The sequence below is a fragment of the Dasypus novemcinctus genome, chromosome 3 (genome assembly GCF_030445035.2).
Source record: "Dasypus novemcinctus isolate mDasNov1 chromosome 3, mDasNov1.1.hap2, whole genome shotgun sequence".
Taxonomy (NCBI): Eukaryota; Metazoa; Chordata; class Mammalia; order Cingulata; family Dasypodidae; genus Dasypus; species Dasypus novemcinctus.
In genome coordinates this window covers 122,797,686-122,813,564 of record NC_080675.1, presented here as the reverse complement: position 1 = coordinate 122,813,564, position 15,879 = coordinate 122,797,686, and the positions used below count along the sequence as shown (strand labels likewise).

The following is a 15,879-nucleotide window of genomic DNA, read 5'->3' as shown; positions in this document are numbered from 1 at the left end:
GCTCGGGAGGGCGCCGCGGCGGAGCCGGCTCCCTCCTCCATTGTGTGTGACCCTCCGGCGGCCGCCGCTCAACAAAGACGCTTTTGTTCCGTCTCTCGCCCGCCCCCTGCCCGTCCGCTGGCCCGCCCGCTCGGGCCTGGCTGGCGCGTCTCGGCGCCGGGCGGTGAGCGGCGGGCCGGGGTCCCCGCGTGGGGCAGGCCGAGAGGCCGGCGCGCCCCTCCCACCCGGCACGCCCCTCGCCGGTCGCCGGGTCGGGCCGGGCCGCGCGATGTCGCGCGGCGCCCGCTCGCCCCGAGGCCGGACAGGACTGGCTGCGGAACCGCCGCCCGCACCCGGCTCGCGGGTTTGAAGCCTCGCCCGGCCCGCGGGCGAGGGGCGGCGGCCAGGGAGGGGCGGCCCGGGGGAGCGTGAGGTGGCGCGGAGTCTCGCCTTCCTGGCATGCTGCCTTTCGAAATGCTCGCGCGTCTCCTCCCCCTTCCCACCCTGGTGACTCGGCCTCAGCTGACTCCTGCCGGGCAAAGTCTCCGGTGGACTCGGTAAATTGCGTAGCGCGCGCCAGTTACCCGGCTCGTCTCAGAGCCCTGAAGTCCTCTGCCCAAGTTTTGAATCTAGCCATAAATGAGGTACAGAAAACGCGTCTGAGACGGAATTCCCCCCGTCCTCCCCGCCGCCCGCAGTCTGTCCTTACCTTCTTTCCGGGACGTCGAGGGGCGGTCTGTAGAAGTACCCAAATGAAAACTTGTTTCGTCAGTTCACCGAAAAGGGCCTCCTCACTTTGCACGGTATTTCTATCTGACTTGTGAGGTGCGTTGAAATGTAAAGGTGTTTTGGTCGTCTTTTATACCTTGGCTTAGTAAGACCCAGTTCGTTCAGGTGTTAGTGAAAGCTGTACGCAGGATCTTTTCCTTTCCTGTTTATTTATTTATTTATTTATTTTGCTCGCTCGTGGGAAAAGGTTCAGTACGGGTAGAAGCCACTATATTGGTAGCAGAATTCATGTTATTTCCTAAAGTGCTAAAAATGTCATAGGTCACAGTCTCAGTTTTAGTATTAATTCTTCCACGGGTACAGGAAAGAAAAAAAATACAGGCTATAAAATGGAGGGCAGTCAGCTTCAGAGCAGTTTTCTGATTGCTGTTTCTACCTACCTGTTTGTGTTTTTTAAAGTTCTGATTGGACCTTTCTTTTCAACGTGGGTTAATCAAAGTTGGGAAACTGGAGACGGAAAGAATGAACCGACAAGAACGTAGGATCCAAACAGGGCCTTGCCCTGAAAGGGAACTGCCTCTAGAGTTTCTTCTTAGAAATGTCAGAGTTTAATGTTTGAAAAATACTTTTGAATTGAGAGGAAGAAACTCTTAAGATTTCTTTGAGTAGTTGTTCAAACATGTTTATGGAGTGCTTGTTATTGTGCCAGAGAGTGTAAAATTCTTTCACGTATATATATGTGTATCATTTAATAAAAATCGCCCTGTGAAATTTGCAAAATTGCTTATTGTGCCCTAAATTTAGTAATTGCAGTCATCTAGGAAATATGCCAGATTTGGGCAGGACATGGTTTATCACTTAAGATGCTGCTATTCGGAGAGAAACCCTGGAAAATGGAGAATTGTTTAAAATAAAATATGAGAATATTTTGGAGTTTAAGTATTGGCAGAAGAGGATTGAAAGTAGTCTTTGGCTACTTTCTGTGATTAAAAAAATAATCTTGAGAAGGGAAAGATGGACTTGAATAGTTAATTTTCAATAGGAAAAACATATGTTCTAATGACAAGTACTAGCCCTGAAAGTATTTTACATGAATTCACTTATCTTGTGAATTCATCAACTGAATCTATTAAGGTTTGCTGACTCAGAGTACCTTTTTGAAGGGTTGGGGTCGGGTAGGAGGAAGCTTAGAATTGCTGCAAATTTTGAGTTGGGTGATGACTCATCCTGCCCACGACTGCTACGTGGCCGTTTTTTTTTTTTTTAAATACACTTTTTTTTAGAATGATAGGCTGTAACGTTTCTGTCCACATTATAATTCTCTTCTCTTTTTAAAAATTTCTCTAAAGGGTAATGGCAGTTTCTCTAAAAAAGTAATGACTTCTTAAGTTGTATTTTAAAAAACTCCTTGAGTAGGTTTGAAAATAAATCTCCGTGTTTCTGTATATATATATATTTATACATTTGCTTTTAGATGTCATGTACCTGCCAGGTGGAATTGTGTAAATTTATTGAGAGGAAGGGTAAAATCAAGTGCTGGTCAGTTGCTGAAGTTAAATGTTTGATATTAGCATTTTGGCTACTACTGAGAGGTATTTGTTACAGATTATTTACAAAGAACAGATAGTACTTCTTTTATGGTAGTGGTAGAAACCTTGTGTTTTCCCTGATTCTGTAAGTTATCTTCATAATGTCTAGAAATTAGTTTGTTTAAATAGTGTTGAAATATGCCGAGTGTAATACTTAATCAAATGTAGGTCTGAACATTATTTCACTCTGATGAATTATTAAAATATGATGATACATAATACTTTCTCATGTCATCTGTAAGAATTTCTTTTTAAAAAACTTTTTGTTTTTAAATAATTTCAAACATAAAGGAAAATTGCAAAAATAATACAGAAACAATATATTTAGAACTCCACTGCACCCCCATGCAGATACTCAGATTACTAACTGTTAGCATTTTGTTCCATTTAATGTTATTTGATCTAATTAATAATCTACCTGTCATCTATATATATATATATATATATATATCTTTCAGATCTATCTGTCATTTGTCTCCTAAACATTTGAGAGTAAGTGGCATACATCTTTCTATTTGAATTTTCTGTTTTAGTAAAGACAACTTGAAATAGGTCATTGTTACAGCCAGTGTTTGTTTGTTTTTTCATTTTTTTAAGAATTTATTTATTTCCCACCCCATCCCTGTTGTCTGCTTTCTGTGTCTGTGCGTTCTTCTGTGTCTGCTTGTCTTCTCTTTGGGTGGCACCAGGAAGTGATCCTGGGACCTTCTGGAGTGGGAGGGAGTTGCTCAGTCTTGCACACCACCTCAGCTTCCTGGTCTGCTGCGTCTCTTATTTTCTCTCCTCTGTGTCTCTTTTTGTGTGTCATCTTGCTGTGCCAACTCTCCACTCAGGCCAGCTTACCTTCAGGAGGCTTTGGGAATCAAACCCCGGACCTCCCGTGTGGTAGATGGGAGCCCAATCACTTGAGCTACATCTGCTTCCTGCCACTGTTTTTCAGTTACCAGTCTTTTTTAGGATAAGCTGTGTACAAGAATACAGTTTTAAATTTTGAACTTAAATTTAAATTTGTTAACGATAGATATTTTGACTGATTTTTTTTTAAAACAGCCAATGTTTAGCAGGTTGCTTAAAATAAGACTGAGAATGGTAGCTTGTTTTAAAAGTGAAGAGAAAAGAAAAAACTTCCCATCCCCATCTCCTAATTTTTTTTATATGTTTACTGGTTATTTGTGAGTAATTTTATGGGCAGTAATGTGTACTGCTACTGTGAATTAAACCTTCGGAGGTTTTTTTCCTGCTAAAAGTTGCTTGATTAATATGAGGAAATTTGTCAGTTTAATTCAAACTTTAAAAAAAATTTTTCCCTACTATTTATTGAAGATTTTCAAAGCATTACTCACTTAGAGGTTAAATATGATTTTCCAGGTTTTTTTTGTTTTGTTTTGTTTTTTAAGAATATAGGTGGTTAGCTGTCATGTAATTCAGAATTTATAAACAGACTGGATATCTTAGTGGCTAAGCTTATCTCCTTCTACACGATATTGCCTTATGAAATGGTGAACCTTCTCACCAATGCTCACCAGTTCCTTGTTTGCATTGCCCCTTTGAATCTTGTGTTACTCTGGAGTCCCTGTTAAAATGGAGACAATAGGCTTCAAAAGTAATTGTAGCATTGTTGGCTGCCCTCTTTCAACTCTCTCAGCTCATTTTGTTGGTTGTCATGTTACATCATGGCCTGCCAGTGGTATGGGGATATTGGTTGGTTTTATTGCTTAGAGCTCTGAGACTTTACAAACAAACACAATTAAGTTTACTGTAGATAATGGCTTTTTCCAGGGAATTCCTTCCTATGTAAAACTGATGCTTTTAAAGTAACAGTGGTATGGGCCTAGATCTAGTGTTGATCCCCCTCCTCCCTCATGAACTTTATATTTGGAAAACATAGTGTGCCCGTGTCTTTCATACATGTCGGCCTTTTAAATCCATTTCTTAAAAATTGTAGAAAGAATAATTAAATGTTTACATAGCAAATCATGTTTTCCAGTTGATTTTCATTTAAATTTGATATGTCTTCTCATAGAAAAAAAATAGTATAAAAATCCTAGACTTTCTTTTTTTTTTTTTAAGATTTATTTACTTATTTTTTTATTTCTCTCCCCTTTCCCCTTCCCCCCTCCCTAGTTGTCTGTTCTGTGTCTGCTTGTATTCTTTGTCAGCAGCACTGGGAATCTGTGTCTCTTTTTGTTGCTGCGTCAGCTCTTCGTGTGTGTGGCGCCACTCCTGGGCAGGCTGCACTTTTTTCGTCCTGGGCAGCTCTCCTTACGGGACGCACTCCTTGCACGTGGGGCTCCCTCACGCGGGGGATACACCTGCATGGCAGGGCACTCCTTGCGTGTATCAGCACTGCTCATGGGCCAGCTTATCACACGGGTCAGGAGGCCTTGGGTTTGAACCCTGGACCTCCCATGTGGTAAGCAGATGCCCTATCCATTGAGCCAAATCTGCTTCTCTAGATTTACTTTTATTTATTTTATTTTATTTTATTTTATTTATTTATTTTTTATTGACTTTGTAATAATATTACATTAAAAATATATATGTGAGGTCCCATTCAACCCCACCCCCCCCACCCCCCCTCTCCCCCCCTCTCCCCCCCCCCCAACAACACTCGTTCCCATCATCATGACACATCCATTGGAGTTGGTAAGTACATCTTTGGGCACCTCTGCACCTCATAGACAATGGTTCACATCATGGCCCATACTCTCCTCTATTCCATCCAGTGGGCCCTGTGAGGATTTACAATGTCCGGTGATTACCTCTGAAGCACCATCCAGGGCAGCTCCATGTCCCAAAGACGCCTCCATCTCTCATCTCTTCCTGCCTTTCCCCATACCCATCGTCCACCATGTCCACTTTTCCCAATCCAATGCCACCTCTTCTATGTGGACATTGGATTGGTTGTGTCCATTGCACCTCTATGTCAAGAGGGGGCTCAGATTCCACATGGATGCTGGATGCAATCCTCCCATTTTCAGTTGTAATCACTCTAGGCTCCATGGTGTGGTGGTTGTCCTTCTTCAACTCCATCTTAGCTGAGTGTGGTAAGTCCAATAGATCAGATTGTAGGTGCTGGAGTCTGTTGAGGCTCAGGACCTGGCTATCACATTGTCAGTCCAGAGATTCAAATCCCCTAAATATATCTTAAACCCCAACATTAACTGCACCTCCAGCACATTAGCATGAAAGTCTTATGAAGGGAGATCCCATCTGAGTCCAGATTCATCACACATAAACACCATTTCCAAAGAGGGGCCATCTGCCCTGGTAGTTAACCCCATCGGCCATGACCATAACTCCCATGGGTCTCTTTAGCCCTCAAAGGAACCAATATCTGGGGGTTGTATCTGCTTTATCTGTCTCTCTGACTCTGCTCAGTTGTGCATGAGGGCAATCTTTCTGCCAGCCTCCAGACTCTTTTTTAGAAACTCGTAGCCATATAAACTCATTTCTCCTTTCCATTTCCCCCTTACTTTAGGTCAAACAGCATTTTAAAGTCATAGTATTTTATGTAGACATGGATATTCTGCTGATCCGCATTGAACCTTCCGTATAAGATCATTTTCCAGTTGCATCATCAGTTGGTAGTTGATAGTGGTCCCTCGTTGCCAGGGAGGCTCATCCCCGGGTGTCATGTCCCACGCTGGGGGGAAGGCATTGCATTTACATGCTGAGTTTGGCTTCGAGACTGGCCACATTTGAGTAACATGAAGGCTGACAGGAGGAAATTCCCAGGCACAATGTTGCTCTAGATTTACTTTTGAGAAGAGTCTGCAGAGTGTGTGAAATCTATATTCATTTAATAAAACTATAAAATGTTAGTGTCTAGGGAGGGGTCATGGCCACTGTCTTCTTGGCCTAGGAACATCATTTGCCTCCTAAGGAAACCAAGACCCAGAGAGATCTAAAACCTTGGTACTTAAATTGAGGTCCATGGACCAGCAATATTATTGTCAACCTGGCAACTTGTTAGAAATGCAGAATCTCTGACCTCATCTCAAACCCACTGAATCAGACCTTTGTTTTAACAGGGTTCTTAGGTGATTCAAGTGCATATGGTTGCTCAACTGGTTAGTTCTGACCTGGAAAACCCAAAGGTCTTTGGATTTGCTCTTTCTACTGGCCCTCCTAAAAAAACTCTAATGGAAAATTGAGTAATCAGCACTGTCCAATAGAACTTTGTGATGATATTACATTCTATGCTGTCCTATAATAAGGTAGGCAGTAGACATGCATCACTATTGAGTACTTGACAGGTGGCTAGTGCCACTGAGGAACTGAATTTTTAAATTTATTTAATTTTAATAATTTATACTAAAAAAGCATATAACTAGTGGCTTTGGTTTGGGACAATGCACATCTACATGTTCTTTGCCTACACTAAATTTAAAATAATATAATTTGTTATTTAATAACTGATTAGGCTCAGTTGGTTTTTCCTTTTTGTTATTATTTATTCTGATGAAATAGATTTTTGGAAACCCTAAAATTTTAACAGTGATTTGATGTTAATTTTATAGTTTAATAAAAAATTGTACAATTTGCAATTCAGCACAACAGAATAGATGCAGATATCTGAAAGCTTTTTTGTTGTGTCATCGAAATCAGTCTCTACCTGAAATAACATTATTTTAAAGGAAAATATTGAGATTTTTGTTACATAAATAAGTTTTTGCATTTATGTTGTCTTTTTGACCATCTGTGTGTTGTGGTGGTGTACAAGCACAGGCTGACCCAGTGCTTTAAACTGTCTTTTTCAGCAGTTCTGCATGAGAAATTTTAAAATTGGATTATGTACCTATTGGCCTTTAATTTCCTTTTTTCTATTTGTTTATACGGTGTATTAGAGGAGAGAGCTTTTCTTACTTCTTGTTAGTGAGTGTCAAATGACTTTTCACTTTGGAGAAAATTAAACCCTAAGAAAGCATCCCCGCATTTCCAGTCAGCTAATAAGATTTTTCTTTGTAATATCCCTCATATCCGTCATTTTCTTTTTATTCCCACTATCAGATCTGAATTAGTGTTGAGTAGCCTATGGGTTGCATAGCCTAAGATATAATTTCAGAATAAAAGACTGGAAAACTGCCTCCCTATTGCTAGTTTTCTATGTCTAGGTATTTTTTTAATAGTTCTTAAAAAGCAGTGTCAGTTTTCTGATTGATCCTCTTATGGTTAATAGAGTAGATAATCCAAGGTAAAAGACTATATATTTTTCCCTATTTGTCTCAATAAAGGTATTTGCACTTGAATTTTTTAAAGGAAGTTGTTAATATTTTAAGTTTTCCATAATTGTCTCTTAATAGGGCTGAGGGGCAAGATTTGCCTCTCGATTAGTACTTCCAGGCTTGGCACTTGTTGACAGCTGTCAGATTGATCTGCCATTTATGTTATTTCCAGATGCGTAAACATTTAATGGTTCTTTATTTCCTACCTTATGCAGTGGGAAGATTCTAACCTTAGAGTCAGACTGGACTGTGCCCATATTCTGGCTTATACATTTACTGTATGTTACTGCAGTGAAATTGCTTTACCTCTTGGAGCATCAGTGCTCTTGTTTGTAAAATTAGATTTAAGGAGTTGTGGCTAGGAGTACAAGAAATATTTTTCACTTGGAAAATGCCTGGCTTGTAATACTCATTAAATATGAGTTGTGTTCCCTCTCTCTTCTGCTTGATTTTCATAGCCTTTTGCAATACAGTCTTCTGCTTAAGATTCCAGCCAGGCTTAATGAACATTCTGGTTTTCAGTGGCTACTATAACTTCATACCTTGCTTCATTTACATTGTATACCTTGCAGGTCCTCTACTTGTACTCTGGATTCCTTCTCTTGATTTCTTAAGGAGAACTCTTCTTTTTCTTTCCTGTATCATGAATTTTGCCCTTTCCATTGGATCATCTTTGTTGATATACAAATGTGCTCTCGAGCTGCACTGTCCAATATGGTAGTCACTAGCCATGTGTGACTAGTAAAAAATTAATTTAAAAAATACTCAGTTCCTTAGTTGTGCTAGCCATGTTTTAGCTTTATGCATACTATAATTAAGTAATAGTTACCAAACTGGACAGTACAGATATAGAATAGTACTATTGAACAGTGCTGCTCTAGAGAGGCTCCCTTCTTTAAAAATTCTTCCCCAATTCCACATTCTTCTCTAGCTATAGCTTCATTCCTCTGATTCTCTTCCAACTGAAATTTCAAGAGTTGTCTTCACGAGCACTCTTCACTTCCTTTGCGCTTCAACTTACTCCAGACTGGCTTTCAGTTACACCCTGAAAATCTTCTAGCCAGTGTTATTAGTGATTTCCACTTACCAAATCCATCTTCTAGGATCTCATAGCAACATTCAGTCATTCAGTATAGTTGGCCACTGCTTGTTCACTTGATTGTCTTGGCTTATGAGATACATATTCTTCTTGTTTTCCTTCTCCTTCACACTTTGTCACTCTTTTCCAGCCTTCTTATCTTTACCTGTCTCTAAGTATTGATGTATCCCAGGGTTTAGTTCTGGGCTTTTTCCCCCTTCTCTTTTCTAAATTCTTTCCCTAAGTGGTCCCATTCAACTCATTGTTTTAAGTATCATCCATATGCTGATAATCTCCAAATTTATGTTTTTGGTTTGACTTCTCCCCTAAGATTCAGATACATTTGCCATACTGTGTATTTGACATTCTCACTTTTGTTATCTAAATAGGCAGATTAAACCGAACATAGTCCAAAATAAAACTTTCTCCCATATTGTTCTTCTCCTCTGCTTCCCCATATCAGTAAAAGGTTCCTAGGGATTATTCCAGGATCCTATTGTTCCCTTATCCCTTATATGTAATACCCTCAAGTTCTCTTGATCACCAAAATATTGTTTGAATCTGTGTCCTGTTTTACCTCTCTGTTTCCACCACACTACTTCTCAGCCACCACCATCCTATCTGGCTTGCTGAAGTAAAGTAGCCTTTAACTGGTCTCTGCTTTGACTCTACTGCGTTCTTCAGTCGATTATTCTCCCTGTATCCAGAATCAACTTTTAAAAATGTAAATGAGATCATGTCAACTACCTGCTTAAAATTCTTCAATAGCTTTCCTTTGCTCTCAGTTATAAAATTTAGAATCGTAAGACAGGGCTTGAAAAACCTTGCCTTAGGTGTTCCCGCCTACCTATCTAGTATCAGCTCCACCTCAGTCCCCACACTCTGCTCAGGATTCCGCAGCCACACTGGCATCCTGTTTTTTTCCCTTCTGAGTGCCAAGCTCTGTCCTGCCTTAGGTTGTATTTGCTGTTTACTCTGTCTGGCATGCTCTCTGTAACTTAGCATGGCTGGTACTTTCTCATCATTGAGGTCCCATCTCCTCAGGTGGCCATTTTCCAACCACCCAGTCATACCATTTAGGCAAATCTGAAATTGTATTGTTTTATTCCTTGACTTGTCATTCTTTTCTCACTTTTCTCACTAGAATGTAAGCTCTTTGGAAGTGGGGGAACCTTGACTGTTTTATTCTCTTTCCACTTTATCTGCAAACAGTACCTGGAGTATACTAAGTGCTCAGTAAATTTTTGTGTACTATATAAAATATTTTTTTATTCCTTCAAATTTTAAAGGGAAAAACTGCATTGAAGATTGCATTCTAAATTTAAACATGATTCTGGACTGAGTCTTTTATGTATTAAGCACATTATTGGGGCAATTGGAGAAATGTAAATGGGGTCTGAGGATAAGATGGCATGCTAATTTCCTGATTTGATGGTTGCATTTGGTTATGCAAAAGAATGCCCTACTCTCAAAGGGTTCAGGGAGGAAGAAGTTGTGTTATGGTATTTGTCAATAAAAAATTACATGCTACTTGAAGGAGATCATGGGTTTTGGTTTATAAACCTGAGGTTCAAATCTTGGCTCTGTCACTGATGTTAATCTTGAATATATTGTTTAAAATTCTCTAAAATAAAGATCATAAGACCCATTTGCAATGTTGTTGGGAGGATGCCTATCACAGTGCTTTGCACACAAAACCTGTTCAATAAAAGTGTTTTATTGTTCATTGTAATCTTCTCTAATTTGAATTTTTAAGACATTCTATCTCATGTTCAGTGCTGACTGTAAAATATAAATGGCAAATAATTTTTTCTTGAGTTGTTTTTATTATAGTTCATAATATGATACAGATATGTACAAACATATCATTTAAATATACAAATGAGAACTCTTGGGCCTAATGCCAAAATATAACATTTTAATTACCTTAAACCTGTATACTTTTTTAACAGAAAGTAGAGCCCCTTGAATTTATTTCCATTAAAACATGTATATTTCTCTCAGTTGAAATATACTATTTAATTTCTATTTCCTTTGGAATTTCCGATGAATCTTTGGATTTACTGTTAATGTTTTAGTTTGTGTTATTATTGCTGTAAAAGTACATAGAAACTGCTTGGCAAAATCTATTACAATTGGTGGTTTGATTTAGTTTTCTTTTTCCTTCCCTTTGCTGCCCTTTGATGGACATGTTATTAAAAGGGAGAATGTGTTTAGTGATAACCTATGAGTCTTTCATTAGTTATCACAGTATATTTTAAATAATATAAAAAACTTCACAAATAATGTAAACCTTACAGTTGCGTGATCCCATTTACCCTCTCCCTGTACTTTATGCTTTTATTGCCTTCTAGTTTATTGTTGTCTATGCTATGAATGCCACAATACTTTTTGTTGTTGTTTTTTTTGCCTTAAGGAGTCTCAGTAGTCTTTTAGAGACATTTAAACATGTAGATAATTTTTAAAAGGCTTTTTTTCTATTTTTTTTTGACATCTACCCTTGCTGGTGCTTTTTGTTCCTTTCTGTAGATCTTTAGAGTTCTATTTGGTATCATTTCCCCTAGGCTTATAGAACTTCTTTTAGCATTTCTTGTAGTGAAAATCTGCTGGAAATAAATTTTTTCAGCTTTTGTCTCTTTGAAAATATTTTCATTTCATCTTCATTTTTGAAGACTTCCAACTATAGAATTTTGAGTTGATGGATTTTTTTTTTTGTCTTCCAATATTTGAAAATTGTTGTATTGTTTTCTGGCTTTTGTTGTTTCTAGTGATAAATCAGTCATAATTCTAATGGTTTATAATTTGTCTTTTTCCTGTTTGCTTTTAAGAATTGCTCACCCCTTTTTTTCTTTTTCAGTTTCAGCAATTTGACTATGATGTACCTAGGTATGGGTTAATTTGTTTAATTGAGCTTACTGGAGCTGTGGATCGGTGTCTTTTATCAGTTTTGGAAAGCTTTTATCCATCTTCAAATAATTCTGCCTCATCAGCTTTCCAAACCTGGGAGTGCTCTTTCTGCTGCTCAGCTTTTTGGGCTGCTGGGACGTTTTTTGTTTGTATTTTTTTTTTTGCTTTCCAGTCCTACCTCCAGTTTTAAGTACCTAAGTTTTTTTGTAGTTGTTTGTTTTTAAGATTTATTATTTATTTATTTATTGCTCCCCCCTCCCTGCATTGTTTGCACTCACTGTCTGCTCTATGTATCCCTTCCTTGTGTGCTCTTCTTCCTTGTTTGCCCTGTTGCTTTGCTCTCAGCCTTAGGGAGGGATATCTGCCTTACACTCAGTGAAAGCTCAGATTGCCTGGGAGGGAAGGGTTGGGAAGGAGCATATCTCATGTTTCCTGTCCTGCCCCCTACTTTCAGAGGGCAGTTGAGTTGGATTGGGGCATGGAGTAGGGAGGAGCATTTTGTTTCTTGGGATTCTTTCTGAGCTTGGATTCTCTCTCAACTGTTCTGCCTTGTCTTCAGACTTTTCACTTACTGAAGACCCTTGAGAAAGAGTTGTAGTTTGACCTCTTAATTCTGTCATCCCAGTCTACCTGCAGCCATTAAAAGTTGCTGTAAGTTTGGTTTCTCCTTACTACTGTCAGTGGCAAATTCCTTGTTCTCCTGCTACTTCATCAGGAATGAAAACAGCCGTGGTCTCTTCTCATAAGCCTTTCTTCATAAGAAAGGCTTGATATTTTCTGGATTTTGATTTATTTTACATCCTTTGCTTTCTGATTTTTTTAAACTATGATTTTGTAGCTTATCCATTTTGTTGTGGTTTCTGGCCTGAGAATAATGTCTTGCAACTTTCTGCATTCTAATCAGAAATGGAAATTCTGAGCTTCCATTAAAATGAAGTTTTAGAGCTGGAAAATACCATGGAAATCATGTAGTTTAGCCACCTCAGTTTACTGATGAGGAAATTGAGACCTAAAAATGTGCCTTGGTTGCACAGCTAATTCAGTCACAGGTACTATCTCTAGACCGCAGGTTTCTTTTTTTTTTTTAAGATTTAATTATTTCTTTCCACCCCCTTGTTTGCATTTGCTGTTTCTGTTTGTTGTGTGCTGGTCTTTGTAGGAGGCATTGGGAATCGAACCCAGGACCTCCCATGTGGGAGGGAGGCGCCTGATCACTTGAGCCACTTCCCCTCCCTGCTTTGTTGTACTTCTCATTATGTTTCCCTCTTTGTGTCTCTTGTTGCACCAGCTTGCTATCTTGCTCACCTTATTTTAGGAGGCATGGGGAACTGAACCCGGGACCTCTCGTGTGGTAGGCAGGAGCCCAATTGCTTGGGTCACATCTGCCTCCCGACCCCAGGTTTCTTAAATCCTGGTTTACTTTTTTTTTTCTTTTAATACAGGCTTAGTGAAATCGGACTGGAATTTTTCAGTAATACCAATCTCTAATATGGTTCTGAGAAGAAGCACATTACTTTTTATTCTGCAAGCTTTCTGGGGAAAATGAGAAACAAAGGGAAGAAGGATATCCTAGAAAAAGTTATATGCTATTCTGAATCTTTTTTTTTTTTTTAAATTAGGTTATCTCCAGTGAAGCATGGTTCTTTCCATCTGTTACGAGTCCAGCAGAAATGTTTTGGATGGCCTTAGACTATATGGCCTTCTTCAGACCCTCACCAGGGTTAGTTTAAAAGCTATGTGGTGTGGGAAGTTTTTGGTAGTAGATGCCAAAGACCCTGAAGGATGGATTGAGGAATAGTAAAATGAGAGTTGTGTGATGGTTCTGCATTGTCTTCTCAGTACCTCTTGGTATTCAATGGACTGATGGATTTGTAATGGAGCCCTGCTCATCTGGTTGCATAGGACACAATTTTAGTGGCACAATTCCTCCCTACCTCCTGAACACAACAGAACAGGAGCTGTAAGCAAAGCTGAAGTATTTTCTTACTTCAGACTGAGTGTGTTGTACTTAACTGCTTTCTTCATATTATTGGCAGACCTACGTGTTCACAATAGAGCGAGATTCCTGGGGAATGCTGGGAAAGGAAAGTACCAAAACTAGGAGTTTTCATTAAGGTTCCCTAGTGGTTGGGCAGAATGTGATCAGATTTTGAAAAAATTGAGGGTTGGATTTGTCTTTTCCCAAACTTCAAACTACTAAGTAGGATATGCTATTTACATTATTTTATTCAGTACAGTTTTTTAGGATGTCTGCTGTGTGCCAGGTATTATGCTCAGAAAATGTCAGTGAAACTAGTCCAAAAATTCCTTTTCTTTTAAAACAGAGCTGGAGTCCCCCCACCCCCTACCCCCATAAAAAGTGGGGATGGGAGGCACCTTGGAAAATGAAGAGTAGAGGATCTGAAGAAGAGGGATTAGATTAGATTGGAGGGATGGCAAAAGACTGGGCAAGGAGAATACTATTTGAGAAGAGAGGAGAAAGATAAGTGAATTATTAGGGGGAGAGGGAGAAATCTACTGTAGTGCTCTAGGAGTATATGCCCCATGAGGTCAAGATTTAAAAACAAACAAACAAAAACTTTGGTCACAGCTGTGCTGTCATGCCTAAAACAATGTCTAGCACATGGTAAGTGTTAATTAAATTTTGTTGAATGGAAATGTAATGGATGGATGGAAGAACCAAAGCTATTTAGGACCCATATTGGGTTTGCATTTTCCCATTCTTTTGAAGAAAGTGTGACCTTGTGTGGTGTTTTTTTTTGTTGTTGTTGTTTTTTTTGGTCAGTGAAATGTGAGTGAAAGTGAACTGTGTCATTTGGGGATGGAAGTTTTAAAAGAGAGCTATTTCCTGTTGCTTTTTCCCTCTGGCACATAGAGTGTCACCGTAGAAATGGTAGTTGCTTTGACAGATTGGATGACAGACTTATTATGTTGGTTGGGCATGCGGCATGAGCAAACATGTTTTTATGTTTTAAAATGTTTTTTTAAAAACATGTTTAAAACAAACTTTTAAGTCACTGAGATTTTGGGGTTGTTTGTTACTGTCACATCTAATCTATCCTGACTGCTTCAAAAGTGCGTTAGTTTTCATCTGCTGAAATCCTCAGATTTTTAATAGCATATGGGGAAAGAAGCTGCCACGTGCTTCCTGCTTCTGTATTTGCACCAGTGTTAATGTTAGGTAAAGATTCTTAGAAATGAGAGCTTGGCTAGGAGAAAGATAGAGGAGGGGATAAAGGGTTATTGTTTTTAAGTCTTCAGCCATTAGTCTGTAGAAGAGATTGTGTTTAATGTTTAGTGTATTTCAATTTCAAGCATATCTCCCCCATTCAGTGCATACCTCCATAATAAGTGCTTATTATGAATGAAATGAAATAAAAGGCTCTTTTCTATATTTATCGATCATAGACTTTTCAGTCTGAGAGACTCTGACAACCAGTTTATCTGGTCTGTAAAGTTTTGATATTCTTATATAGATACCCTGTATTAAATAGCAAATCAGGATGAGCAACAAAATAAACATAATGGCATTTTTAAAAGATCAAGGGCAAATGAAAGTCCCTAAAGTTGAAGTATATTTAGACAAGGGTTCAGATAGTTTATGAACAGAAGTTGGGAGTAGTGTAGTTTTTTAATTTGGATACTTTGTTAGAAGATAAGTAATCATCATTGACTGACTTTGAAAGCTTGTCTCTGTAGCTAAGAATAGTTACTGATCCCAGGCAAAGCATAGGTGTTTTTAAGGTCCTTCTCGCTCCAAGTTCCTAAAATCATTCACTGGTATTAGTTTATACCTCTGGCCTCCTTGAGGTCCATCCTGAAAGGGCTCCCTGATCAATCCTACATTAGGAGCAAGGCTTTGTCAAGTATGCATATGAGCAAGCAGTTGAGCTATAGCCTTTGGCTTTCTCTGCCTTAGAAACTTAGTAGCTTTGATGAGAGCCTGAGATATGATCTTAGGAACAGGTGAATTTGCTATAACAACACTTCTGTGTGCCAGGATTAGGAGAATGTAAATAGAGCTCAACCTTTCCTTTCTCCAAAAGCAACTGGGTTCTTGGCTGAGGAAATGTGAGTCTGGCTGGATTCCATTTAACTCATATTACTCAATTGACTCCAGAGAAGAGCAAAATAGGCAAGAGAGATTGAGGAGGAGGAGGGAGACTATTATAAGTGAATGTGAACCACCGGACCACCCATGTCAGCATGTAAACTGATAAGCAGCAGAGTGGAGGATAGAAGAGAAAATCAGGAAAGTTGCTTAAGACTTTCACGTCAGCCTTGCTTTTGCACATCCAGAGTTCCTTTATGACACAGATCAAGTTGTTCCTGTATAAAAAAGAAAAGAAAATCCAGTTTTCTCTTGAGT

The 15,879-nt window shown here is 39.1% G+C and overlaps 1 protein-coding gene and 1 long non-coding RNA gene across 6 annotated transcripts in view; one reads left to right on the top strand and one right to left on the bottom strand.

Moving 5' to 3' along the window:
- The window catches only part of MAPK6 (mitogen-activated protein kinase 6), a 32,461-nt gene that overhangs the window by 246 nt on the left and 16,336 nt on the right, over positions 1-15,879 (top strand). The window contains exon 1 of one of the 4 annotated variants that reach the window (XM_058294187.2): positions 300-804. The exons of 1 other annotated variant lie outside the window; for it this stretch is intronic. The gene's annotated coding sequence lies outside the window, so the exon portion shown is untranslated. Of the gene's footprint in view, positions 1-299; positions 805-15,879 lie in introns of those variants that run through there. 2 more of the 4 variants (XM_058294188.1, XM_058294184.2) reach the window with 2 other exon arrangements.
- LOC131278004 (uncharacterized) overlaps positions 12,581-15,879 on the bottom strand; it is a 73,950-nt gene continuing 70,651 nt past the window's right edge. The window contains exon 4 of one of the 2 annotated variants that reach the window (XR_011648430.1): positions 12,581-15,839. This is a non-coding gene — a long non-coding RNA (uncharacterized lncRNA). The remainder of the gene's footprint in view (positions 15,840-15,879) is intronic. The other variant, XR_011648429.1, reaches the window with a different exon arrangement.